Source organism: Capra hircus, chromosome 18 (genome assembly GCF_001704415.2).
Source record: "Capra hircus breed San Clemente chromosome 18, ASM170441v1, whole genome shotgun sequence".
In the NCBI taxonomy this organism is placed as follows: domain Eukaryota; kingdom Metazoa; phylum Chordata; class Mammalia; order Artiodactyla; family Bovidae; genus Capra; species Capra hircus.
In genome coordinates this window covers 19524301-19551602 of record NC_030825.1, presented here as the reverse complement: position 1 = coordinate 19551602, position 27302 = coordinate 19524301, and positions in this window count along the sequence as shown.

Below are 27302 nucleotides of genomic sequence, written 5' to 3'. Positions count from 1 at the left end.
TGCCTCCCCACCCTCCTTATCTCCACGCTCTCTCTCCCTCCTTTCCTTCTCGCTCACTCATTCCACTCTGCCCTCTTTCCTGTGTTCTTGCCCCAGGGCCCTTGATTGAGAGCTCTTCTGAAATCTGGAATATTCACTCTCTCACCTCCGTTAAGTAATTGCTCCAGTCTCACCTTCTCAGTGAACCCCGCCCTGCCGCCTTTTTTTTAAATATAAATTTATTTATTTTAATTGGAGGTTATAGAACAGTCTTTTGGACCCTGCCTCCTTTTACAATTCTAACCTGACCTCTTCTCCAAATTCAGGTTTCCTGTAGCTCCTCTACTTTTTCCGCAGGACTTATTCCAATCGCACTGTATAATTTACTTGTATATCATACTTCTTGCTTGTATCCTCCATTAGAACAAAAGTTCCACAAGTGTCGGGATCCTTATCTATTTTGTTCACTGACATATTTGCAGTGCCTAGAACATTCAGTTCAGTTCAGTCACTCAGTCGTGTCCAACTCTTTGCACCCCCATGAATTGCAGCACGCCAGGCCTCCCTGTCCGTCACCAACTCCCGGAGTTTACCCAAACTCATGTCCATCAAGTTGGTGATGCCATCCAGCCATCTCATCCTCTGTCGTCTCCTTCTCCTGCCCCCAAAACCCTCCCAGCATCAGAGTGTTTCCCAATGAGTCAACTCTTCACATAAGGTGGCCAAAGTATTGGAGTTTCGGCTTCAACATCAGTCCTTCCAGTGAACACCCAGGACTGATCTTATTTAGAATGGACTGGTTGGACCTCCTTGCAGTCCAAGGGACTCTCAAGAGTGTTCTCCAACATCACAGTTCAAAATCATCAATTCTTCAGCGCTCAGCTTTTTTCACAGTCTGACTCTCACATCCATACATGACCACTGGAAAAACTATAGCCTTGACTAGACAGACCTTTGTTGGCAAAGTAATGTCTCTGCTTTTGAATATGCTATCTAGGTTGGTCATAACTTTCCTTCCAAGGAGTAAGTGACTTTTAATTTCATGGCTGCAATCACCATCTACAGTGATTTTGGAGCCCCCCAAAAATAAAGTCAGCCACTGTTTCCACTGTTTCCACATCTATTTGCCATGAAGTGATGGGACCAGATGCCATGATCTTAGTTTTCTGAATGTTGAGCTTTAAGCCAACTTTATCACTCTCCTCTTTCACTTTCATCAAGAGGCTTGTTAGTTCCTCTTCGCTTTCTGCCATAAGGGTGGTGTCATCTGCATATCTGAGGTTATTGATATTTCTCCCGGCAATCTTGATTCCAGCTTGTGCTTCTTCCAGCCCAGCATTTCTCATGATGTACTCTGCATATGAGTTAAATAAGCAGGGTGACAATATACAGCCTTGACATACTCCTTTTCCTATTTGGAACCAGTCTGTTGTTCCATGTCCAGTTCAAACTGTTGCTTCCTGACCTGCATATAGGTTTCTCAAGAGGCAGATCAGGTGGTCTGGTATTCCCATCTCTTTCAGAATTTTCCACAGTTTATTGTGATCCACACAGTCAAAGGCTTTGGCATAGTCAAGAAAGCAGAAATAGATGTTTTTCTGAAACTCTGTTGCTTTTTCAATAATCCCGTGGATGTTGGCAATTTGATCTCTCATTCTTCTGCCTTCTCTAAAACCAGCTTGAACATCAGGGAGTTCACGGTTCACGTATTGCTGAAGCCTGGTTTGGAGAATTTTGAGCATTACTTTACTAGCGTGTGCTGCTGCTGCTAAGTCACTTCAGTCGTGTCCAACTTTGTGCGACCCCATAGATGGCAGCCCACCAGGCTCCCCCATCCCTGGGATTCTCCAGGCAAGAACACTGGAGTGGGTTGCCATTTCCTTACTAGTGTGTGAGATGAGTGCAATTGTGTGGTAGTTTGAGCATTCTTTGGCATTGCCTTTCTTTGGGATTGGAATGAAAACTGACCTTTTCCAGTCCTGTGGCCACTGCTGAGTTTTCCAAACTTGCTGGCATATTGAGTGCAGCACTTACACAGCATCATCGCCTAGGATTTGAAATAGCTCAGCTGGAATTCCATCACCTCCACTAGCTTTGTTCGTAGTGATGCTTTCTAAGGCCCACTTGACTTCACATTCCGGGATGTCCGGCTCTAGTTGAGTGATCACACCTTCATGATTATCTGGATTGTGAAGATCTTTTTTGTACAGTTCTTCTTTGCCTAGAACATTGCCTGACACATAATAGGCAGTAAATATTTGTTAAATAAGTAAGAATGTTCTGAATTCCAATGGAGAAGGTTACCAAACTATGACTCAATGTTGCATAGACTTTCAGCCATATGCTCACCAACAGGCCTCCAAGGGAACAAGGATCTTTTCCCAGGGACCAGAGCATTGCTTCTTCCTCTCCTATGTCCTGGTACTCTGAAGTAAGAAATGATGAGACCTATGTAGCACTTTCCTACCATCAGTAAGATAGCTCAATAATAATAGCTTACCATTTATATGATGTCTATTGCTTTACATGTATTAAGTCATTTAATCCTTACAGAAAACCAGTGAGGTGGGTTTGATGATTTTCTTCATTTTAAAGATGAGGCCAGAGGCATAAGCAGATTAAGTTTGCTTACAGCCAGGTAGTTCATAAGTGTTAGAGATGGGACCAGGATCTAGAGTGTTTTCCTCTAGAATTCATGCTCTAAACCAGTTCTATCTGATAGAATATTCTGTGATGAAAGAAATTTTCTGTATCTCAGCTGTCCAGTATGGTAGCCTCTTGCTACAAGTGGCTACTGAACATTTGAAATGTGACTTGTGTTCCTGAGGAACTGAATAGTTCATTATGGTTTTTTTTCCCCTCCTGCCAGTCTCCTCCCCTCTAGCAACCATCTCTTTGTTCTCTGTATCTATAACTCTGTGTCTTTTTTGTTATGTTCGTTCATTTGTTTTGATTTTAGATTTCTATATAAGTGAAATCATGTTTTTCTTCCTCTGTCTGACTTATTTCACTTAGCATAATATCCTCTGTGTCCATCTGTGCCATTGCAAATGGCAAGATTTCACTGTCTTTTTGTGGTTGAATAATAGTCCATCATAATAGTTTGAAATCAGGGAACATGCTGTCTCCAGCTTTGTTTTTCTTTTTCGAGATGATTTTGGCTATCCAGAGTCTTTTTACACATTTTATAATTATTTGTTCTAGTTCTATGAAAAATGCTATTGGTATTTGATGGAGATTGCATTGAATTTGTATATTGCCTTGCTACCATCCTCATTTTAACAATATTAATTCTTCAAATCCTGGAACATGATCTGTCTTTCCGTCTGTCTGTTTCATCTTCAGTTTCTTTCATTGGTGTCTTATAGTAAGCAGGTGCACATCTTTTACCTTCTCAAATTTACCCCTAGCTAGGTATTTTATTCTTTTTGATGGGATTGTTTTCTTAATTTCTCTTTCTGATAGTCTGTTGTTAGTGTATAGAAATGCAACAGATTTCTATATATTTCATATCCTGAATCTTTACATTAACTGTAAAGTTTACATTCGTTGATGAGTTCTATTTGTTTTGCGGTGGCATCTTTAGCATTTTCCATGTGTAATATGATGTAATCTGCAAACAGTGACAGCTTTACTTCTTCCTTTCCAATTTGTATTCCTTTTATTTCTTTTTCTTGTCTGATTGCTATGACTAGGACTACCAATACCATTTTGAATAAAAGTGTAAAGAGTGGGTATCCTTATCTTGTCCTGATCTAAGAGACAATGCTTTCAGCTTTTTACTGTTGACTATGATGTTATTTCTGGGCTTGTCACATATGGCCTTTACTATGTTGAGGTATGTTCCCTCTGTATTCACTTTGTTGAGATTTTTAATTATAAATGGGTTTTACATTTTGTCAGAGTTTTTTCTGAATCTATTGAGATGATTATATTTTTATTCTTCAGTTTTTTAATGTGGTACATTGCACTGATTTGTGGATATTAAACCATCCTTGCATCCCTAGGATAAATCCCAGTGGCTCATGGTGTGTGATCCTTTTAAGGTATTGTTGAATTCAGTTTGGTAATATTTTGTTGAGGATTTTTGCATTGGCAAAATCCCTATGTTCATTGGCAATATTGACCTGTAATTTTCTTTTTTGTAGTGTCTTTATCTGGTTTTGTTATCAGGGTGATGCTGGCCTCATAGAATGTATTTGGAAATGCTCCATTCTCTGCAATATTTTTTAAATAGCTTAAGAAAGATAGGTGTTAATTCTTCTCTAAATCTTTGGTAGAGTTCACCTGTGAAGGCATCTGGTCCAAGAGTTTTATTTGTTAGGTGTTTATTGATTACTGATTCAACTTCATTACTGATAATTGGTCTGTTTATATTTTCTATTTCTTCCTTATTCAGTCTTAGAAAATTGTACATTTCTAGGAACTTGTTCATTTCTTCTAGAGTGTCCATTTTATTGATGTATACTGTGTATAGTAATCTCTTGTGATCCTTTGTATTTCTGTGGTGTTGTAATCAACATGTTCTTTTTCACGTCTGATTTTGTTGATTTGGGCCTTCTCTCTGTTTGTTTTTTTTTTTTTTTTTTGATGAATCTGGCTAAAGCTGTATCAGTTTTCTTTATGTCTTAAAAGCACCAGCTCTTCGTTTCATTGACCTTTCCTTTTGTTTTTGCAGTCTCGTTTTTATTTCTGCTCTGATCTTTATCATCTCTTCCTATCTGCTAAGTTTGGGTTTTGTATTCACTTTTAATTAAATTTAAATAAAAGCATGTTGTTAATGTACTGGACAGCTGAGCTGTAAATCACTTATAATAGTGCCTCTTAGATGTAACTGTCAGAGTGGCAAAGATTTCTTTAACTCTTTGTTAATAACTGTTATTTAAGGATGCATCTCTGTGGGATTCCATGCAATGGTGCAACCCATGAACTTGATGTCTTCCAAACAATGCCTCCATAACTTATGAAATGAATGCCTCTCTGATTTCAAAGCTCTCTCAGACAAGAACAAAAAAAAGAGTGTTGTCCAAATGCATTATGTTCTTTTTTGTTGAAAAAAAGTGCTAGATCAAAATGTTCTGACTCTAATTTTTCCTCATTTAAGAGCATAATCATGTAAGATAGAAATAAAGAGAAACTAATGACAAAAGATAGAGCATGACACCACAGGTTCAGCTAAAAATCACAGTCACATTTCTATTGATTTTTGAATTACTTCTTTTATTTTTGAAATTTGAAAAAATATAAAACTAATTTTTTAAAAGGGAGAAAGGCTACCAGAGATAATTCCACCACCTGAAATTAATCACTGGCATATTTGATCTAGTCTTCTTTATATGTATATATTTTTTCACTATACAAATTATATATGAGTAAATTCTCCCTTTAAAAATAGCATCTTATTAAATTAAATCTCCCTTTGCATATCCATCCAACTACAGTCTTCTTTCCTTACTCTTCAGAAGTAAACACTTTGAACTTGGTATATATCCTTCCAGTCATTTCATATAGTTTTACATATATACACATATGCATATATACTTGGAAACACATAAGATTGTTTGCATGGATTTTTGACATTTATATAAATAATATCACACTGTATTTTGTTCTGCAACTTTTTTCATTTTTATCATTGATGTTTAGCTTCATGCATTTTTGCTACATTTAAATCCATATTAGTGTCCCTAACTATTAAATCAAATGAACATAGCACAGGTTAGTTACCCATTCGCTTGCTAATGGATATTTAAGTTAGATCCAGTTTATTTCAAATAATGCTGCAACCACTGTCCTTACCCATATCCTCTAGTGCATCGACACAGGTGTTTCTCTGGGACGGACAGTTTTAAAATCACAGAATTTGCTCATTTTCTCTTTCACTTAGGTACTTAATACTTCCAAACTGTGCCATTTATAACTCCTACCAGGTGAATCAAATCATTCATTTTCCCACACTAACATCAACATCTGATATTGACCAACTTAAAAATTTTGTTCATCTGAGATAGGTAGCTTCTTGTGGTTTCGATTTGTGTTCCCATAATTACTAATGAGGTTTCTCATCCTTCCATGTTTATTATCCACTTGAAATTCCTTTTCTTTGACAGTCTTGAATATATCATTTATGGTTTTTCCCTATTGAGTTGTTTATCCTATTGACTTGGGGCTTCCCTGGTGACTCAGCTGGTAAAGAATCCGCCTGCAATGCAGGAGACTCCAGTTTGATTCCTGTGTTGGGAAGATCCGCTAGAGAAGAGTTAGGCTATCCACTCCAGTCCTCTTGGGTATCCCTGGTGGCTCAGCTGGTAAAGAATCCACCTGCAATGCAGGAGACCTGGGTTCAGTCCCTGCGTTGGGAAGATCCCCTGGAGAAGGGAACAGCTACCCACTCCAGTATTCTCACCTGGAGAATTCCATGGATACAGTCTGCGGGGTTACAAAGAGTTGGACGCAACTGAGTGACTTTCACTTTTCCTATTGACTTTTAGAAGTTGTTTGTAATTTCTGGTTAACAATATTTCATTTACTAAGTATTAAATGTTGTGAATATTTGCTCCCTATTTATAACTCTTTTTTGCCCTTTTATGATTTGTTTTGTCATATAGGCATTTTAAGTTTTAGTAAAGTGGCTTTTAACAAGCTTTCCTCATCCTTATTGAACCATTTGTAAGTTTTACTAAATCTTCATGCGTTAAGTTCTAGGAAAAGAAATGAAAGCTGACATGTATGACTTGGTGATTTATTGGCTGGCTGCCATTTCTAGGAAAAGAATATTTTCTTCTGAATACTTCTACCATTCTCCTTAAGGGACAAAGTTCATTTTTATGTCTTCGTGAATGTTGTGGTAATTATTTTCTTATATTTAATAATAAAATGTTGACAGTGGTAAAAATCCTTGTAATAGGTGTTTTTAAAGCAAGAATTGACTTTGCCTTTCATTGTATACTTTTAAAAGAGTGCTTTTTTCTAGGCTCTTTTCCTCTTTTTCTTTTCTAGTTGTTGGGTTCAGCTATTTATAATTATGCCAAAAGTGATTTCAGATGTTTAAAAATTATTTTAAATAATGTCCCTCTTTAGACAGAAATCATACATAAATCATACAGACTGGAACCAGTCTGCCAGGTTTGAATCCCAGCTCTACCACCTCTTACCTAGAAAACTTCAGCAAATCACTTTAACCCTTTGAGTCCCAGTCTCCTCATCTGTAAAAGGAGGTCATATAGCACAAGCCTCTGGGGACCAGTGTGAAGATTAAATGAGTCGTAACCCATCAGAGCATCCTAGAGCAGAGGTTGGCACAGAGAGCGTACACTACAGATGAGGACAGGCATTGTCCCTCGAGTATTTTAAGATTCTTTTTATTTCACTATATCCCGTTTTTTAAATATTTTAAAAATTTATTTAAAATTGAAGTATAATTGCTTTACAGTGTTACGTTCGTTTCTGCTTTGCAGCACGAATCAGCTCTAAGTATACATAGATCCCCTCCCTGTTGACCCTCCCTGCCACCCCTCCACCCCAGCCCTCTCGGTCATCACAGAGCTGAGCCCCCTGTGTTGTACAGCAGCTCCCCACTAGCTGTCTGTCTCACACATGGTAGTGTATACATGGCCATGCTGCTCTCTCTCAGCTCATCCCACCGTCTGCCTTCCCTGTTAAGATTCTTATAGTAAGGAAAAGCACTGTACATTGAATGCTCTCTGGAAAGTATGCTGAAGTTAAAGAGCCGCTCGTTTCTCTAATTGTTACATTATATGCCGATAGTGATACACAAAAACAGACAAAAGACTGCTGAGAGTAACTGATCAATGCAGAACTATCGTTTATAGATTCTCCGTGACACACCTTTAACCACCCAAGCTCAGCGATAAACAAAAAAAAAAAAAAAAAAAAAAAAAAACCCACAAAAGATATAACCTTGAACCACATTTCCCAAACTCTGGTTCTTTGCAAGTGTAACTGTGTGGTTATCTGTGTAAAAATGTGTTCACTTCCTCCCCTACTAGTCTGTAGGCTCCTTGAAGTCCAAGGCAATGTAGATACCAAATATATATTGGTTGAGTTCACTTTAATATGCATTGAGTCAGTTTGGGGGGATTCTTTGTTCTTATCAAATGTCGTGTAATTTGTTCTGCCCACTGTCCCTGGCCAGATGCCCTTCCACAAGCTTCCCAGAATGCTGGGTGAAGTGAAAGGAGCCAAGTTTGAGACCTGGTGCCCCACAAATTGACCAGTAATTGACATAACCTCCTAACACTTCAGTTTTTTCAACTATAGAGATGTGAGATAAAAATATAAGGCTTTTAAATGGTGAAAGTAGAATTTCATCAGAAATTCCTTTGAGGACTGCACTGGATATTAAAATGAAGACTGGTGTATACATATGACAAAATATGACCTTGAAGTATTTTATTTTTGCAATTTACACTCTCTCCTTGCCTTGGTAAATCATTTGGAAACAAGCTCCCTCTCCCCACCCTCTCCAGCTCCTCATTCAAGAATGATGGCAATGCTGAGCTGTGATGTTTTCAGAAGTGTTTTCTGAGCACTGGCAGCTAAACTGAAAGCACCCTCTCTATTTTGTTCTTGCTACTGCATATGGAATATCTGTTCTCACCTGTAAACCCCCTAGCAGAAAATCCGCCTGCCAAACAATCGCTTGCAAACACAGCTCGGGCACTCAGTGCGTGAGGCATAGAGACGTCAGTGGGCAGGGCGTGGGGTCAGCCTTCTGTTGGGGGCAGCCTGTTTTTGTTGGCACGTTCCTTTTGTGCAGGGTGTAGTCCTTGTTCCACAGTCAGTACAGGCTGCACATCATGTTTACTTCCTATCCTTGAACTATGGGGTATTTTCCCCCAGCCATGAGTGGGTTGGTGTGAGCGGAGCTTCTCATGCTGAGGGACTCTCTTCTGCACTGAGTCCCCTTTGTTAATCTTTTGCAAACTAAGGCAGTCTTCTGTTGAAGAGAAAGCAATCATTAATTTTTCATAAGAGCAGCAAAGTTGTGAATAGTGGAGGACCTCTTCAATAAAGAGCTTAGAGGTTCCAAAGAGACACAAATAACAAAGCCCAGGGGAAAAAGGAAAAGTATATTTTTTCTAATACTGTTTATCATCCTCCTCCCACCCCATCTGCCCTGTTAAGAAGAAAGAAGCCATTTATGCAAGTTAACAGTTCTTCAAATCTCATGAACCTTAATTTTAATCCTTATCAATGCCTTTTTAAATGAATAATACAGTGACCTTCAGCTTTGTCCTATGTTATGTGAGGTTGATTCGTAAAGACGGCTTTAGTTTTTTAAATTAAGGCAGAAGCTCTATGTATTCTGCTCAGTTCTAGCATTAGAGTTATCCCAAGTGTGGCATTTATGTTCGTTTTCTTCTTTGCTATAAATAAATATCAAAGTAGGAAGGCCCATGTGAACTCTACAAGGAATAATAAACTAAAATAATATGGCATTGATTTTGTTCAGGGTGTCTAAATGCATTTTTATGATTGTGTATGTTTATAGCTTCTCCACACAAGTGACATGAATTCTGGGCAATTAAAAAGGACATGAATTTGAAGACATTTAGGAAGAGGATCTGCTTTCTAATAGCTCTGCATTTTACCAAGTTATAGTTTGTGAGGAAAATGCTGCAGATTTCAGACCTCCACCTTGTAGAACTGCTGCCATTTTGTATCGGTTTACAATATTATCACCGGGAGACCACGTTAGGGAGCTTTATCTTGCCTGCTGACGTGCTGGGTGTGGATATAACAATTCAACACAGAAGTAGAGGGATTCCTTTACACTGCATGTGTATTTTCTTTTTGAATTTTTACCCATCAAGGGTTCTTGGACGGCAGCTTTGGGTCTTGTTAGTGAGGTGGGCTTCCCAGATGGCTCAGCAGGTAAAGAAGCCACCTGCAATGCAAGAGACACGGGTTCAATCCCTGGATCAGGAAGATCCCCTGGAAGAAGATACGGAAAATCCACTCCAGTATTCTTGCCTGAAAAATCCCATGGACTGAGAAGCCTGGCGGGCTATAGTCCATGGGGTCGCAAAGGGTCAGATGCGACTGAGCCACTGAGCACAGCAGCAGTGAGGTCTCAGCCTTTTGTTATGTTGAGTGAGGAAGACATGGGCCCCAGGAACCTGGGGGCCCTGCACGGTTACACAGAGAATCCCTTCCTAAAGGAAGGGACCCCCATGTGGACAGCCTTCCTCTTCGTGAATTAAGATGATTTTCTCATAAATTTCAGTAAAAGCATCGATACTCCGTTCTCTGCTGCCCTCCCTTCCCCGGCCTTTCTCTCTGTCCTTCATAGGGGATTGCTAAGCAGTGATCCTTTTCAACGTTTTTTGTTTTGTTTTGTTTTCGTATTATCGAGGTTATTCAAGTAATACGTAAATATCAACTCCTTACAACATTACAGATAAGTTGAAGTCACCCTGGACCCCTACCACCAATACAGGTTCCTGTTGCCTCCCACTCTTGAAGGAAGCACTGTCAGTTTAGTCTGTATCCTCTGAAATGGTTTTCATACTTGCAAGCGCAGTACCTGTGATTCAGTAGCATTAAGCCAACTAGACAGCACTGTTTTTCAAAGATTTTCCCCTCTATGTCAGTATAATATTGTATGTCTCTTTCTGTAGCTAGCTTTTTTACTGATTAATATTCCTTGGAGATCTTTCCATGTTAGTTAATATAGATAGACTTCTCATTAATATAGACCTGACATCTCGTGGTGTGCCTGTGCTATAGCTGTTTGGCTTTTCTGGCATATGGGGCATGTGATCGTTTTTCCAGTTTTCCGCTATTAAAAATGCTCAGTAGTATATGACTTCTTGGGCACAGAAGCGCTTCTCTAGGTTTATTCTTGCTGGGCCAGAGAATATGCACATTTTGCAGTTAGGGCCCATTTGCTCTCCAGACTGGAGGCACCAGTTACATTCCAGCCAACAGGGGATGAGGGTTGGTGTTTCCCTGCATCTTCACCAACTCTTAATATTACGAGACGTTGAAATGTGTGCTACTTTAATGGGTGCAAAATAGTGTCTAATTATTTAAATGTACATTTCTCTTTTTTCTAATGAGGTTTAACCATTTGTTATATGTTTATTGGTCATTGGAATCTCCTCGTTATAACTGGAAAATCCCACAGACGGAGGAGCCTGGTGGGCTACAGTCCATGGGGTGGCTGGGAGTTGCACACGACTGAGCGACTTCACTTTCACTTTTCACTATCATGCATTGGAGAAGGAAATGGCAACCCACTCCAGTGTTCTTGCCTGGAGAATCCCAGGGACGGGGAGCCTGGTGGGCTGCCATCTATGGGGTCGCACAGAGTTGGACACGACTGAAGCGACTTACCAACTTAGCAGCAGCAACATTATAATTTGCTTATTCCAACACTTTGACCATTTTTCTATTGGGACATTTGTCTTACTGATTTGTAAAAGATTGTGTGTTTGTGCGCACATGTGTATAATATAACATAAATATACGCAATACACTCTATTGTAATCTTGTATCTGTTAAATATGTTGCAATTTTGCAGAACATGGCCTGTGTTTTCAATTCGCATGGCCTGTGTTTTCAATTCGTTTGTGATATCTTCTTGTCACCATTTTTTTTGTGTGACTTATTTTTCTCAATGTTATTTTTCTTTTCTTCAGAATTCCTTGGAAACATCAATGATTATCATCCTGAGCTTACTGTATGCTGGTTGTGTGTGTGTTCATCACTTCAGTCGTGCCTGACTCTCTGTGACCCCACAGAGTGTAGCCTGCCTCATTCCTCTGTTCATGGATATTCTCCAGGCAAGAATACTGGAATGGGGTTGCCATTTCCTCCTCCAATGCTGGTTACATTTACTAATAATCATATTTAAGTGAGGTTTAGAGCTGAAACTTCCGTAGCGACCTTGTTGCCATCCACCATCCACAGCTGTATGAAAGGCTCACGTGGGAAAGAATAGTCAACTGGGACTAGAATCCCTTTGCAGCTGCCTAGCTTTGATGTGAAACTTCTCTTCTACATGTTTATCTTGGTTGAGGGCTTAAAGTTTGAGGCAACATATATGTGGAGTTAGTGTAATCTTCAGTGGGAGTTTTTCCTTTTTAAGTGTAATTGGAAAGGGAAAACAACAGCTCAGCAGTTTACCTGCCATCTACTTTTCAGAAACTATGGGCTCACAATTCCCAAGGCTGTATTCTGGGTTTTATTGTACATTTCAAATTGGGGTATATCTCACAACAGCTGTATTTAATTGGGAGATTATTAAAAAGCATGAGCAGATTCAGGGTTTTTCACCCAGAAAATGCTGTTCACGTTCAGCCTGAATGAGGCCATTCTTCCCTTGTTTCTCTGCCCTGCAAGGAGCCATATGAAGAAGGGAAACTGGGACAGAGCTTCAGTAGTCTGGGTTCCCCAAACCTTGGTGATTTGGAAAACACCTTTACAAATATTGCCATGATTTCATCCTATGCTATTATTAACATTCTTCTTAAATCACCTTCTTTTTAATTGTAAATAACTTTATTTAAAAGGATAGATTTTACCTTTGTCTCTACCACAAATGTTTCATTTGTCACATGTAAGACAGTAGCTATGAAAATAAAGTGCAATTATTTTTTTTAGATTTTTTTGTTTTGATGTAGTCTCTTGAGAAACCTATATGCAGGTCAGGAAGCAACAGTTACAACTGGACATGGAACAACAGACTGGTTCCAAATAGGAAAAGGAGTACGTCAAGGCTGTATATTGTCACCCTGCTTATTTAACTCATATGCAGAATACATCATGAGAAATGCTGGGCTGGAAGAAGCATAAGCTGGAATCAAGATTTCTGAGAGAAATATCAATAACCTCAGATATGCAGATTACACCACCCTTATGGCAGAAAGTGAAGAGGAGCTAAAAAGCCCCTTGATGAAAGTGAAAGAGGAGAGTGAAAAAGTTGGCTTAAAGCTCAACATTCAGAAAACTAAGATCATGGCATCTGGTCCCATCACTTCATGGAAAATAGATGGGGAAACAGTGGAAACAGTGTCAGATTTAATTTTGGGGGGCTCTAAAATCACTGCAGATGGTGACTGCAGCCATGAAATTAAAAGACGCTTACTCCTTGGAAGGAAAGTTATGACTAACCTGCATAGCATATTGAAAAGCAGAGACATTACTTTGCCAACAAAGGTCTGTCTAGTCAAGGCTATGGTTTTTCCAGTGGTCATGTATGGATGTTAAAATTGGACTGTGAAGAAAGCTGAGCGCCGAAGAATTGATGCTTTTGAACTGTGGTGTTGGAGAAGACTCTTGAGAGTCCCTTGGACTGCAAGGAGATCCAACCAGTCCATTCTAAATGAGATCAGTCCTGGGTGTTCATTGGAAGGACTGATGTTGAAGCTGAAACTCCAATACTTTGACCACCTCATGCGAAGAGCTGACTCATTGGAAAAGACCCTGATGCTGGGAAGGATTGGGGGCAGGAGGAGAAGGAGACGACAGAGGATGAGATGGCTTGATGGCATCACCGACTTGATGGACATGAGTTTGAGTGAACTCCAGGAGTTGGTGATGGACAGGGAGGCCTGGCGTGCTGCAGTTCATGGGGTCGCAAACAGTCAGACATGACTGAGCGACTGAACTGAACTGAGACCATTTTTAAAGTCTTTATTGAAGTTGTTACAGTATTGCTTTTTTTTTTTTTTTTAACGTTTTGGCTTTTGGCCTTGAGGCATGTGGGGCCTTAGCTCTCTGACCAGAGATCGACACCGCCCTGAATTAAAAGGTGAAATCTTTGCCACGGAACCACCAGAGAAATCCCAAGCGCAGTAATTTTGTAGTAGTGGAAAGCTCTGTGTCTAAGGTCTGCTATCTCTCATCTAAAAGGGAGATTTAGTAACTGTTACAGAAAGGTGTTAAATACATAATGGTATTAAAATTTTCTCCTTGTTGTCAACAGAATAAAGAGAGAATTGAAAATGGAATACATTTCTTTAGTTTGGGAGAGAGTATATTACATTCTCTACCGCCCACTTCGCTAGTAATTCTGAAGTCAAGTTGTCTCTTTCTCCAAAATACTTCCTTTGTCCCATCTCCCCTTAGCGTGCATTTGACTGAGCACATCATCTCAGGGTGAGTTGACTGATGCACAGAGCTTGGGTGTGAGGTCACTGCTCTGTATATCCAGATTGTACACTCTAGATGGTTTAGCTTGGTCATAGACCAGTTAGCCTCACATATAAGCACTGTTCCATCAGAGTCATACCCCAGCAAGTCTGTTTATCAAGGGACCATGAGAGGGGGCTGAGGGGAGAGAGACAGACAGAGAGGGAGAGAAGAAATACATTCTGTGGAATCCATGCATATTTTATGATGGAAACAACTGTTTACTGGCAGTAACATAGGCTGTAATGGCCATATTTTGAAAAGTGCAGCAGTGTTAGTCTAGAATTCACTTACGTTGCTTTGGGCTCTGATATCAGCATGTATCCATGTATTTTTATCTCATACTTTGAAATCATGCATAAGGTTTTAAAAATTAAGTGATACAAATAAGACTGTTAAATGATTATATTTGTTTTCTACCCCATCATCCTCTTCCTCTAATCATACTCCCCAAGGCAGCCAGTTTTAACCTGTCCTATTTACAGGCCTTCTGGTGATAAGCTCCATATTTCTGTATAATCATTTCAGCTCAGTCACTCAGTCATGTCCGACTCTTTGCAACCCCATGGAACACCAGGCTTCCTGGTCCATTAGCAACTTCAAAAGTTGGCTTAAATTCATGTCCATAGTCAGTGATGCCATCCAACCGTCTCATCCTCTGTCATCCCCTTCTCCTCCTGCCTTCAATCTTTCCCAGCATCAGGGTCTTCTCCAATGAGTCAGTTCTTCACATCAGGTGGCCGAAGTACTGGAGCTTCAGCCTCAGCATTAGTCCTTCCAATGAATATTCAGGACTGATTTCCTTTAGGATTGATTGGTTTGATCTCCTTGTAGTCTAAGGGACTCTCAAGAGTCTTCTCCAATACCACAGTTCAAAAGTATGAGTCCTTTGGCAATCAGCTTTCTTTATAGTCCAACTCTCACATCCATACGTGACTACTGGAAAAACCATAGTTTTGACTAGACAGACCTTTCTTGGCAAAGTAATGTCTCTATTTTTTAATATGCTGTCTAGGGTTGGTCATAGCTTTTCTTACAAGGAGCAAGCGTCTTTTCATTTCATAGCTGCAGTCACCATGTGCAGTGATTTTGGAGCCCCCCAAATAAAGTCTTTCACTGTTTCCATTGTTTCCCCATCTATTTGCCATGAAGTGATGGGACCAGATGCCATGATCTTAGTTTTTTTAATGTTGAGCTTTAAGCCAACTTTTTCACTCTCCTCTTTCACTTTCATCAAGAGGCTCTTTAGTTCTTTTTCGCTTTCTGCCATAAGGATGTCATCTGCATATCTGAGGTAGTTGATATTTCTCTTGGCAATCTTGATTCCAGCTTGTGCTTCATCCAGCCCTGCATTTCGCATGATATCCTCTGCATATAAGTTTAATAAGCAGGGTGACAATATACAGCCTTGACGTACTCCTTTTCCTATTTGGAACCAGTCTGTTGTTCCATGTCCAGTTCTAAATGTTGCTTCTTGACCTGCATACAGATTTCTCAGGAGGCAGGTCAGGTGGTCTGGTATTCCCATCTCTTTCAGAATTTTCTACAGTTTACTGTGATCCACACAGTCAAAGGCTTTGGCATAGTCAATAAAGCAGAAATAGATGTTTTTCTGGAACTCTCGCTTTTTTGACAATCCAGCGAATATTGGCAATTTAATCTCTGGTTCCTCTGCCTTTTCTAAAACCAGCTTGAACATCTGAAAGTTCACAGTTCACGTACTGTTGAAGCCTGACTTGGAGAATTTTGAGCATTGTTTTGCTAGTGTGTGAGATGAGTGCAATTGTGTGATAGTTTGAGCATTCTTTGGCATTGCCTTTCTTTGGGATTGGAATGAAAACTGGCCTTTTCCAGTCCTGTGGCCACTGCTGAGTTTTCTGTATATTGTGCTCATACTTTTATTTGGTGATTTACCACCTTTAAACAACATCTGTCAGCTCCTTGCTGTGTGAGATGAGCATCCAGTTAGTGCCGTCACAGCTTCCCTTTTGCTCTTGGTTCATTATATTTTGGCTATTGAGAATTCTAATGCCAATCTGATTTTAAGTCCTTTATGGGTGATCTATTAATTCCCTGTAGAAGCTTTCAGGATTCTCTCTTCGCTTTAATGGTTCTGAAATTTCACTGTGATGTACAAGATTTTAATGAATAAGTGTTTCACATTTTCTTAAAGATGTCAATTCAGCAATATTCGGTAATTTCTTAATACTTTTTATCTTTTCATGGCGTTTTAAAATTTCAATTGCTGATGATTCATTGTTAGCTTATACAAATAAAATTGGTGTTTGCATAGTGATCTCATATCTTGCAACATTGTTAAACTCACTTGTTAGTTATAGAAGCATTTTTGTACACTATGCTGGATTTTCTACACTGACAATCATGTTATCTGTAAATAAAGACAGTTTTACTTCATCTTTCCAATCTAGCCTTTTATTTATTTTATAAAAGTCACTTCAGTCATGTCTGACTTTGTGACCCTATGGACTATAGCACTCCAGGCTCCTCTGTCCATGGGATCCTCCAGGGAAGAATATTGGAGTGGGTTGCCATGCCCGCCTCCTGGGGATCTTCCCAACCTGGGGATCAAACCCACATCTCTTTCGTCTCCTGCATTGACAGGTGAGTTCTTTACCACTAGTGCCACCTGAGAAGCCCAATAGAAGCATTTTTTCATGCATTATATTGGATTTTCTACATTGACAATCATGTTATCTGTAAATAAAGACAGTTTTACATTTTATTTCCCATCTAACTTTTTATTTCTCTTCCTTACCATATTCTTTCGGCCAGGAGCCCCCATGAACTATTGAACAGCAGTGAGAGTGAAAGTCTGTCTCGTTTCTGACCTTAGGGGAAAAGATTCACTTTGTTACTGTTAAGTATGATGTTAGCGTATGTTTTTTTGTAGATGCCCTCTATCATATTGGGGAAGTTCCCTTTAATTCTTAATTCCTTTATTGAGAGCTCTTATCAGAATCTATCTTAGATTTTATCAAAGCCATTTCTGTTTCTATTAAGATGAAAGTGAAGTTGCTCGATTGTGTCCAACTCTTTGCGACCAACCCCATGGAATGTAGCCCACCAGGCTTCTCTACCCATGGGATTTTCCAGGCAAGAGTGGGTTGCCATTTCCTTCTCCAGGGAATCTTCCTGACCCAGGGATCAAAGCTGGGTCTCCCACTTTGCAGGCAGACACTTTACCCTCTGAGCCACCACTTTTAAGATGGCCATATGTTTTTTTGTTACAACTTGTTAGCAGTGGATTATAGTGGCTGATTTTTTAATAGTAAACAACTTTGCATTCCTAGGATAAATTCTACTTTATCATGATATATTATACTTTTTATGTATTATGGCCTTTGATTTACTAAAATTTTGTGTAGAATTTTTCTAAGTTTGTGAAGGATATTATTCTGTTTTCTGCGGTTGTAATGTCTTTGTCTGGTTTTGGTGTTGGGGCAATGCTGACCTCATAGAATAAATTGGAAAATATTACCTCCTTTCCAATTTCCTGAAAGAGTTGTGTAGAGTTGATATTATTTCTTCCTTAGTGATTTATATAATTAACTAGTGAAGAAGCCATATGGCCTGGACTTTTCTTCATAGGAAGATTTTTTTTTATTACTATTAAAAATGTCTTTAATAGATATAGGGCTATCAGTTTATCCATTTCTTCTTGAGTGGGTTTTAATAATTTTTGTCTTTAAAGGAGTCTGTCCATTTCATCTGAATTGTCAGGTTTGTTGGCCTAAAGCTCTCGACAGTGTACCCTTATTATCTTTTCAGCATCTGTAGAGTATATAGTGATGTCAGTTCTTCTAGTCCTGTTATTGGCAGTTCTGTCTTCTCGTTTTTTTTCCCCTGAAAAGACTGTCTACAGGTTAATCAATTTTATTGATCTTTGCAAAGAACCAGCTTTGAGTCTCACTGGGGTTTTTTTTTCTATTGTTTTTCTTTTTTCCTGTGTCATTGTTTTATGTTCCTATCTTTATTATTTCCTTCCTTCTATATACTTATAACTCACTCTTTCTTTTTAAGTTTTTTTAAGGAAGAAACAGAGTTTTCTTCCTTTCTAACACAGGCAGCTGGTACTGTAAATTTACCCGTATGTACTGTTTTAATGGCATCTCTAAATTCTGGTATGTTGCTATTTTAATTTATATTCAGTTAAAAATACTTTCTAAATTCCCTTTTGAATTCATCCTTGGCCCATGAGTTATTATAAAGTATGTGATTTCCTTTCCAAAATCTGAATATTTTCTAGAATATCTTTCTGTTGTTGATTTTTTAACTTAATTCCATTATCATAGAGAATATACTTTTGTGTAACTGGAATCCTTTTTAATGTACTGAGCTTGTTTTATAGCCCACAATATGGTCTATCCTTGTAAATGTCCGTGTGAAATGAAAAGGATGTTTATTCTGCTGTTGTTGGGTCAAATGTTCTGTAATGTGAATTAAACAAGTATTTTGATAGTGTTGATTAGATATTCTATTTCCTTGGGTTTTTTTGTTTTTGTTTTTGTTTTGTCTATTTGGTCTATATATCATTGACCAAAGTACCTTTGATGCAGGAGTATCAAAGTACCTTACTATATTTGTGAATTAGTCTGTATCTTCTTGTAATTATTCCAGTTTTTGTTTCTTGTATTTTTAAGATCTGTTACTAGATGCATAGACAGTTATGACTTGTAATTGCTATGTCCTTTTGATGAAGCGACACCCTTATCATCATGAAAGCACATTCCTCATCCTAGGTAGTATTCTGCTCTGAAATCTCCTTTGTCTGATGTTAACATAGCTCTCTCTCTCTTTTTTTTCTGCCCATTTTTTTTTAATGGCTAATTCATGTTGCGGTTTGACAGAAAACCACAAAATTCTGTAAAGCAATTATCCTTCAGTTAAAAAATAAATAAGTTTTTAAAAAAGACCTTATGTCTCTTTTGATTGGTTGTTAGCATTATATTTCTTTTCATCCCGTAAGCTTTTAACCTATTTGTGCCATTATATTTGGGATGTGTTATTTACAGGCAACATATAGTTGGGTCTTTTTTAAAATTCAGTCTTTGCCTTTTGACTGTGGCATTTAGACCATGTATATTTTTTTTTTTTTTACTTTATTTTGCTTTACAATACTGTATTTGTTTTGCCATACATTGACATGAATCAGCCACGGGTGTACATGAGTTCCCAATCCTGAACCTCCCTCCCACTTCCCACCCCATGTCATCTCTGTGGATCATCCCCATGCACCAGCCCCAAGCATCCTATATCCTGTATCGAACATAGACTGGCGATTCGTTTCTTACATGATAGTATACATGTTTCGACATGTATGTTTAATGTGGCACAATTTCAGTGCTGTTTGCTTTCTGTTTGTCCCATTCTCTCTTTGTTCCTCTTTTTTCTTGCCTTATATTGGATTACTTGAATATTTTTTTACAGTTCCATTTTGTATCAGTTATTGGCCTTTCAGCTGTGACTGCTAGTTTAGTTTTACTTAAAGGTGTATGTGTGTGTATTGTTTATCACAGACTACTTCAAGTGATTCTATGCTCCTTCACATGGAGTGTAACAATCTTGTAATAGTATATTTCTGTTTCTCCCCCTCTAACATTTTTGTGCTGTTATTACCATATATTTAACCTCTATAGATATTATAAACCTCACATTATTTATTACTTTTGTTAAGAAATATGTTTTAAAAAATAATTGTTTTCAATTGGGGCAAATTTTATTTATGTACCCATGATGTTCTTCTTTCCTTTGTGTAGATTCCATTTCATATCATTTCCTTCTGCTTAAAGGATTTTCTTTACCATTTCTTACAGTGCAGTCTGCTGGCAATGAATTATTTTAGCTTTTGTATGCCTGAAAAAGTCTTTACCTTTTTTTAAAAAAAGTATAATGACAGATTTCACTGCTGTAAAACTGAATGAAGTGTCCAAATGAAAACTTGTGTCCACACAAAACCCTGGACGTGAATGTTTTAGCAGCTTTACTCTTAATTGCTAAAACACGGAGCAACCAATATATCTTTCAGTTGTGAATAAATGAACTGTGGTACATTCATACAATGGAATGTTATTCAGAAATAAAAAGAAATGAGCTATCAAACCACAAAGAGACATGGAGGAAACATAAACGCATACTGCTAAGTGAAAGAACCTAGACCAAAAAGGTCACATATTGTATGATTCCAACTATATGACATTCTGGAAAAGGTAAAGCTATACAGACAATAAAAAGATCTGTGGTTGCCAAGGGTTAGCAGGGAGGAGAGAATGAATAGGCAGAACACAAGGGTATTTTTAGGGCAGTGAAACTATTTTGTGTGGTACTGTAACACTGGACACATGCCATTATACATTCATCAAAACCCATAGAATGTACAACACAGAGAGTGAGCTCTTATGCAAACTGTAGACTTTAGTTAATAGGAATGTATCACTCACTTCATGGGAAATAGACGGGGAAACAGTGGACACAGTGTCAGACTTTATTTTGGGGAGCTCCAAAATCACTGCAGATGGTGACTGCAGCCATGAAATTAAAAGACACTTATTCTTTGGAAGGAAAGTTATGACCAACCTAGATAGCATGTTCAAAAGCAGAGACATTACTTTGCCAACAAAGGTCCATCTAGTCAAGGCTATGGTTTTTCCTGTGGTCATGTATGGATGTGAGAGTTGGACCGTGAAGAAAGCTGAAGAATGCCGAAGAATGGATGCTTTTGAACTAGGGTGTTGGAGAAGACTCTTGAGAGTCCCTTGGACTGCAAGGAGATCCAACCAGTCCATTCTGAAGGAGATCAGCCCTGGGATTTCTTTGGAGGGAATGATGCTGAAGCTGAAACTCCAGTACTTTGGCCACCTCATGAGAAGAGTTGACTCATTGGAGAAGACCCTGATGCTGGGAGGGATTGGGGGCAGGAGGAGAAGGGGACGACCGAGGATGAGATGGCTGGATGGCATCACTGACTCGATGGACGTGAGTCTGAGTGAACTCCAGGAGTTGGTGATGGACAGGGAGGCCTGGCGTGCTTCGATTCATGGGGTCGCAAAGAGTCGGATACGACTGAGCGACTGAACTGAACTGAACTGAATGTATCAGTAGTGCTTCGTCAGTTGTAACAGATACTTCACACATAATGCACGGGATAATGGGGTAAACTGGGGTGAGGAGTAACAGAGTATGTGGGAATTCTGTACTCAATTTTTCTGTAAACTTAAAACTAATTTTAAAAGTCCAGGCGGATGCATGTTGATGTATGGCAAAACCAATACAATATTGTAAAGTAATTAACCTCCAATTAAAAAAAATTTTTTTAAGTCCATTAACTTTTTCTAAAGCTGAATGAGGCAATATATGTAGTAGTTTTATAGTATAACTGTTGTATGAATCTGGGTTCAAATCTTGACCTTGCCACTTAAAAACTTGGTAAATTTTGGGCAAGTAACTTAATCTGTGTCTCTGTTTCTCCATATAGAAAATGGAGACAATAATAAAATCCGCTTCATATAGTTCTTATGAGGATGAAATGGTATGTGCAGGCTTTAAATAGAGCCTGGTATGTACTAAACAGACAGTGTGCGCTAAGCTGCTTCGGTCGTGTCCGACTCTTTGTGACCACATGGACCGTAGCCTGCCGGGCTCCTCTGTCTATGGATTCTCTAGGCTGGAATACTGGAGTGGGTTTCCATGCCCTCCTTCTAGGGGATCTTCCCAACCCAGGAATCAAACCCGCATCTCTTATGTCTCCATTGACGGGTGGGTTCTTTACCACTGGGAAAATGATTATTTAATAGTAGTGCCACCTGGGAAGTGATTTTTTGTTCATGAATCCTCACTTGAAGAAGAGGAGATGGACGTATTTTGGAAACCATTCCATGTATGCACTCTACGTGGTGAGGAGTGGGGTATTAAATATGAGAATTTTCCTGTGCAAGGATTCAAAGTGTGCCAGTCTGATGTCATTGCCATTTTGCATGTTAAATCCCTGGCTTTGGTACTGCCTGATTTGGTGATGTTTACTGTGGTGGCATTTGTCTTGGTGCTACTTAGTTTGATTTCCTTCGAGATGAAATATTTCTGAATCCTATAGAGAAGTTTTATTAAAGCAATCCTCTTGTTAACAGCCAGAGGCCTGACACCAGATTCTTGCTCTGGGCAGGCACCAAGCTACTGAATATCCTGCAGGAGCTGGGTTTGTGTCTCCCTGTGCCAGTCAGCCATTTGGGTTCACAGCATGGGTGCTGGAGAGATCTCCGCAGGGGATGAGGCACATGGCTGGGCGCCATTCTCCATTCTCTGCCCCCAGAGACCACACCTGCATGCTTGGACCCAGGCCACTCAACCGCACAAGTGCAGCCCGTTCAGCTTGTCTGCTTTCTGTCTCCATTTTTCAAAGATACTTTTTTACTAAATATAGAATTCTAGGTTGACCGTTCTTTTCTTTCAGGAGTTAAAAAACGTGACTCCACTATCTTCTTACATGCATTATTTCTGTCTAAAGAGCTGCCTTTATCTTACTTTGATCCTCTTTTTGTGATATGTCTGTCTGAAGCTGCTTTTAAGGTTTTCTTCTCATCACTGGCTTTGAGCAAGTTAATTATGATGTACTTGGCTGTCATTTTCTTCGTGTTTCTTGGCTTGGAACTTATTGAGCTGTGTGGATCTGTGGTCATATTGTATATATCAAATTTGGAAATTTTTAGCCATTATTTCTTCATTTTTTTTTTTTCTCTCCTGCCCTCTCTGTCTCACATTTCAGGGACTCCACTTTCCTATGTATTCGGCCTCTTGAAGTTAGCCCACAGCTCACTGATCATCTGCGCATTTTATAAAATTCTCTTTCTCCTGGTCTTTCATTCTAAATGCTCTTTATTGCCATGTCTTCAAGTTCAATAAGCTTTTCTTCTACAAGGTCTTGTTGTTTTTGTTTTTGAGTCGCTAAGTCATGGCCAACTGTTTTTGACCCCATGGACTGCAGCCCACCAGGCTCCTCTCTCCATGGGATTTCCCAGGCAGGGATACTGGAGTGGGTTGTCATTTCCTTCTCTAGGGGATCTTCCCAACCCAGGGATTGAACCTGGGGTTCCTTCATTGGCAGGTGAATTCTTTTCCATTGAGCCACCAAGGAAGACCTCTGCAAGGTCTAAGCTACCATGAATCCTATCCAGCGTAGTTCTTATCTTAGATATTGTAGTTTGCTTTAAACCAAAAAAGTGTTTGGTTTGGGGGTAATTATTTCCCACAGTTGAAGCAAACTGTTCTGTGGATGTACACACAGCCCATTAAATCTTGAGGTTTCCGATCTGAGTGTTTTGGATTAAGGACTGTTCCCAAGTCTGTGCGAGCAGTCAACACTATTTTAATTCCCTAAATTTTTTTTTTACCTGACCTTGGGTAGTTTCCTCCAAGCATACACTTTTCAGTCCTCAGCTGAATGCTTATAGAGGACCATCTTCTGGTCTCTGGATCTCTCTCACTATGCAGCACAGCCTTCCCCAGGACTCTCCTCTGTAAACTCTAGCTGCCTACATCTGCAGCACTTAGCTTCAGCCACTCAACTCCACGAGTCCACCAGGCTTCACCTGAGTTGCCCTCTTCCTGCTGTGGAGGTTCCTCTTCCTGGAACCTCCCTTGTGTATCATTTGGCTTAGGGCTCATCTCATCGGTGTCCTTCTTCTCAAAGACCATTGTTTTTATTGGCTGATGTCCAGTGTCTTCCATCCTGTTATTTCATATATTTTGCTCCCCGCCCGCCGCCCCGCTTTTTTTTGTTGTTGTTGTTGTTTTAAATGGGAGGGCAAGTCAAGTTCCTGTTACTTGGTATTGTCCAGAAGTAGGAATTTGGCTTTTACCCTCATTTTAGTGGTGTTTTAGTCAGAAAAAATAATGCATGTCGTCATTCCACCATATTAACCCAGAAGCACATTACACATTGTTTAAAAGATACTGTTTCTTGTGGTTTTGGAATCTCTGTTAACAGGAACTTGTGGCCTTATAATTATTTATTCAAATTCATAATCTCTAAATGGATTTCCTGAAGAGTGGATGACTGTCTCTCAGTTGTTCTGGAATTATCTCAACTGGAGCTCTGTAAAGGTTTGATAAATGAATGAGTGAGAGGATGATGTTCTTACTGGTAAGGCCGTGAATATGAGTCAAGACTGAACGTAAGCGTACTTATAGTTAAGCCTTTGTAGGGAAAATAGTTTACCCTTCAAGACATTATTCTTTCAGGCTACAGCTTTTTTGGAGCTGTTAACATTAGCACTTTTGTGGCAGGAAACACTTCTTTAAAAATGCTGTCACAGATTGTTCTGGTAGAATGTGTCTGCACATTTGGGGGAATTTTATTTGTGGCCATTTATCCTGATCATTTTCTAATCTGATCTCAGTGTGAAAATTATTGTGGAATAACAGAAAAATATATCTTTCCAATTCTCTAGTCTCTTGTTTTATTTTTGTGTAATAACAATTTAATCCTTTGAAGAACCCTTCAGGTTCAATGTATAATTAAAAAGACAAATGGACCTCAAAGGCCAAATTTCCTCAACGTTTTCTTTTTCTAGAGAGTGTGGAACCGTATTATATATTCATGAAATCTTTCAAAGATTCAGAAGCTAAGATATTTGAGCATGTTAATCAAAGCATGTTACTTACTAATCCCTTGCCCTATAAAAGCAGCATGGCATAGTGGTCTCATATACCGTGGAGCCTAATTGCCTGTGTACAGCCTCATCTCTTACTAGTGATGTGACTTGAGCAAGTAACTCAATTCCTCTGAGCCTCAGTTTTCTCATCTGCAAAATAGGATAACAACAGTATTTTCTCAGGTTGTTTTGAAAATTAAATTGGACACAGATGTATAGAACAGTCTTTTGGACTCTGTGGAAGAAGGCGAGGGTGGGATGATTTGAGAGAATAGCATTGAAACATGTATATTATATGTGAAACAGATCACCAGTCCAGGCTCGATGCATGATACAGGGTGGTGCTCAGGGCTGGTGCACTGGGATGACCCAGAGGGATGGGATGGGGAGGGAGGTGGGAGGGGGGTTCAGGATGGGGAACACATGTACACCCGTGGCTGATTTATGACAATGTATGGCAAAACCACTACAATATTGTAAAGTAATTAGCCTCCAATTAAATAATAATAATAATAAATTGGTTATTGCTTATGAAATACTTTAAATGGTGCCTGATATATGGTAAGTACTATATAAACATTTTTGTTGTTTTCGTTTAGTCACTAAGTTATGTCCGACTCTTTTAGACACTATGGACTATAGCCCACCAGGCTCTTCTGTCCATGGGATTTCCCAGGCAAGAATACTGGAATGAGTTGTCATTTCCTTCTCCAAAGAATCCTCTTGACCCAGGGATCAAACCCACACTTCCAGCATTGCAGGAAGATTCTTTGCTTCTGAGCCACTGGAGAAGCCCATATAAGCATTAGTAAATTAAAATAAGATAAAATTAAGTGAAATAGAATAAAATAAAGATAGAGCTTTATTCCATCTTTCAGTATTTTATCTAATCTGCCTTTCCCAAGAAGTGAATATTCTGTTCTCTGTTTTATGAAAATATTTCCTTCAGCAGGCTTCATTTTTGGAAAACAGTTGAATATTGAGGGAAAAGAACCTTTCCTAATTTCCTCTTACAGATCTTTTATGCAGCCATGATTCCTGTCTCCCTGCCTTTCTCACGGGGTCATGTTCAGTAGGATTTTTCCTTGGTACCTTTAATAGCAACCTTCAGTTTTCCTCAATTCTACTTAAAACTCTGCTCTGAAGCACCCCCTTCTCATCACCAAGTTAATACTAGGAATCATCCATCATACCATTCTGCATCTACTCTCACCTTTGTTATGTAGCTAATGCCCGGGATACCTTCAGTTCACTCCAGTCGCTCAGTCATGTCCGACCCCTTATAACCCCATGGACTGCAACACGCCAGGCTTCCCTGTCCATCACCAACTTCTGGAGCTTGCTCAAACTCATGTCCGTTGAGTTGGTGATGCCATCTGACCATCTCATCCTCTGTTGTCCCCTTCTCCTCCTGCCTTCAATCTTTCCCAGAATCAGGGTCTTTTCCAGTGAGTCAGTTCTTCACATCAGGTGGCCAAAGGATTGGAGTTTCAGCTTTAGCATCAGTCCTTCCAATGAATATTCAGGATACCTTAACACCATAAATATATTTTCCAACTGTGGAGTTCTTCCTAATTTAACATTTTATTTTCTATAGTGTTCCAATTTCACAGATATCTAAGGCTTGCAGAATTATTTCAAGTTGTTAAAGAATTACTTTTGACTTATCATTCCTTTTCCATTTTTAACTTATTTGGTGGTGGTTTAGTGGCTAAGTCATGTCTGACTTTGTGACATCACAGACTGTAGCCTGCCAGGCTCCTCTGTCCGTGCAATTTCCCAGACAAGAATACTGGAGTGGGTTGCCATTTCCTTTTCCAGGGGATTTTCTGGACCCAGTGATCAAACCTGCCTGCATTGTAGGAAGTTTCTTTACCCCTGATTTATTTAGATATTGCATTAATTTGTAATTTATATTATATATTTTATATTAAAAAGTTTATTACTTTCAGTTCAGTTGCTCAGTCATGTCCAACTCTTTGCAATCCCATGAACAGCAGCACCCCAGGCCTCCCTGTCCATCACCAACTCCGAGTCCACCCAAACCCATGTCCATTGAGTCAGTGATGCCATCCAACCATCTCATCCTCTGTCGTCCCCTTTTCCTCCTGCCCTCAATGTTTCCCAGCATTTTCAAATGAGTCAGCTCTCACATCAGGTGGCCAAAGTATTGGAGTTTCAGCTTCAGCATCAGTCCTTCCAATGAACACCCAAGACTGATCTTTAGAATGGACTGGTTGGATCTCCTTGCAGTCCAAGGGACTCTCAAGAGTCTTCTCCAACACCATAGTTCAAAAGCATCAATTCTTCGGCACTCAGCTTTCTTCACAGTCCAACTCACATCAATACATGACTACTGGTAAAACCATAGCCTTGACTAGATGGACCTTTGTTGGCAAAGTAATGTCTCTGCTTTTGAATATGCTATCTAGGTTGGTCATAACTTTCCTTCCAAGGAGTAAGCGTCTTTTAATTTCCTGGCTGCAATCACCATCTGCA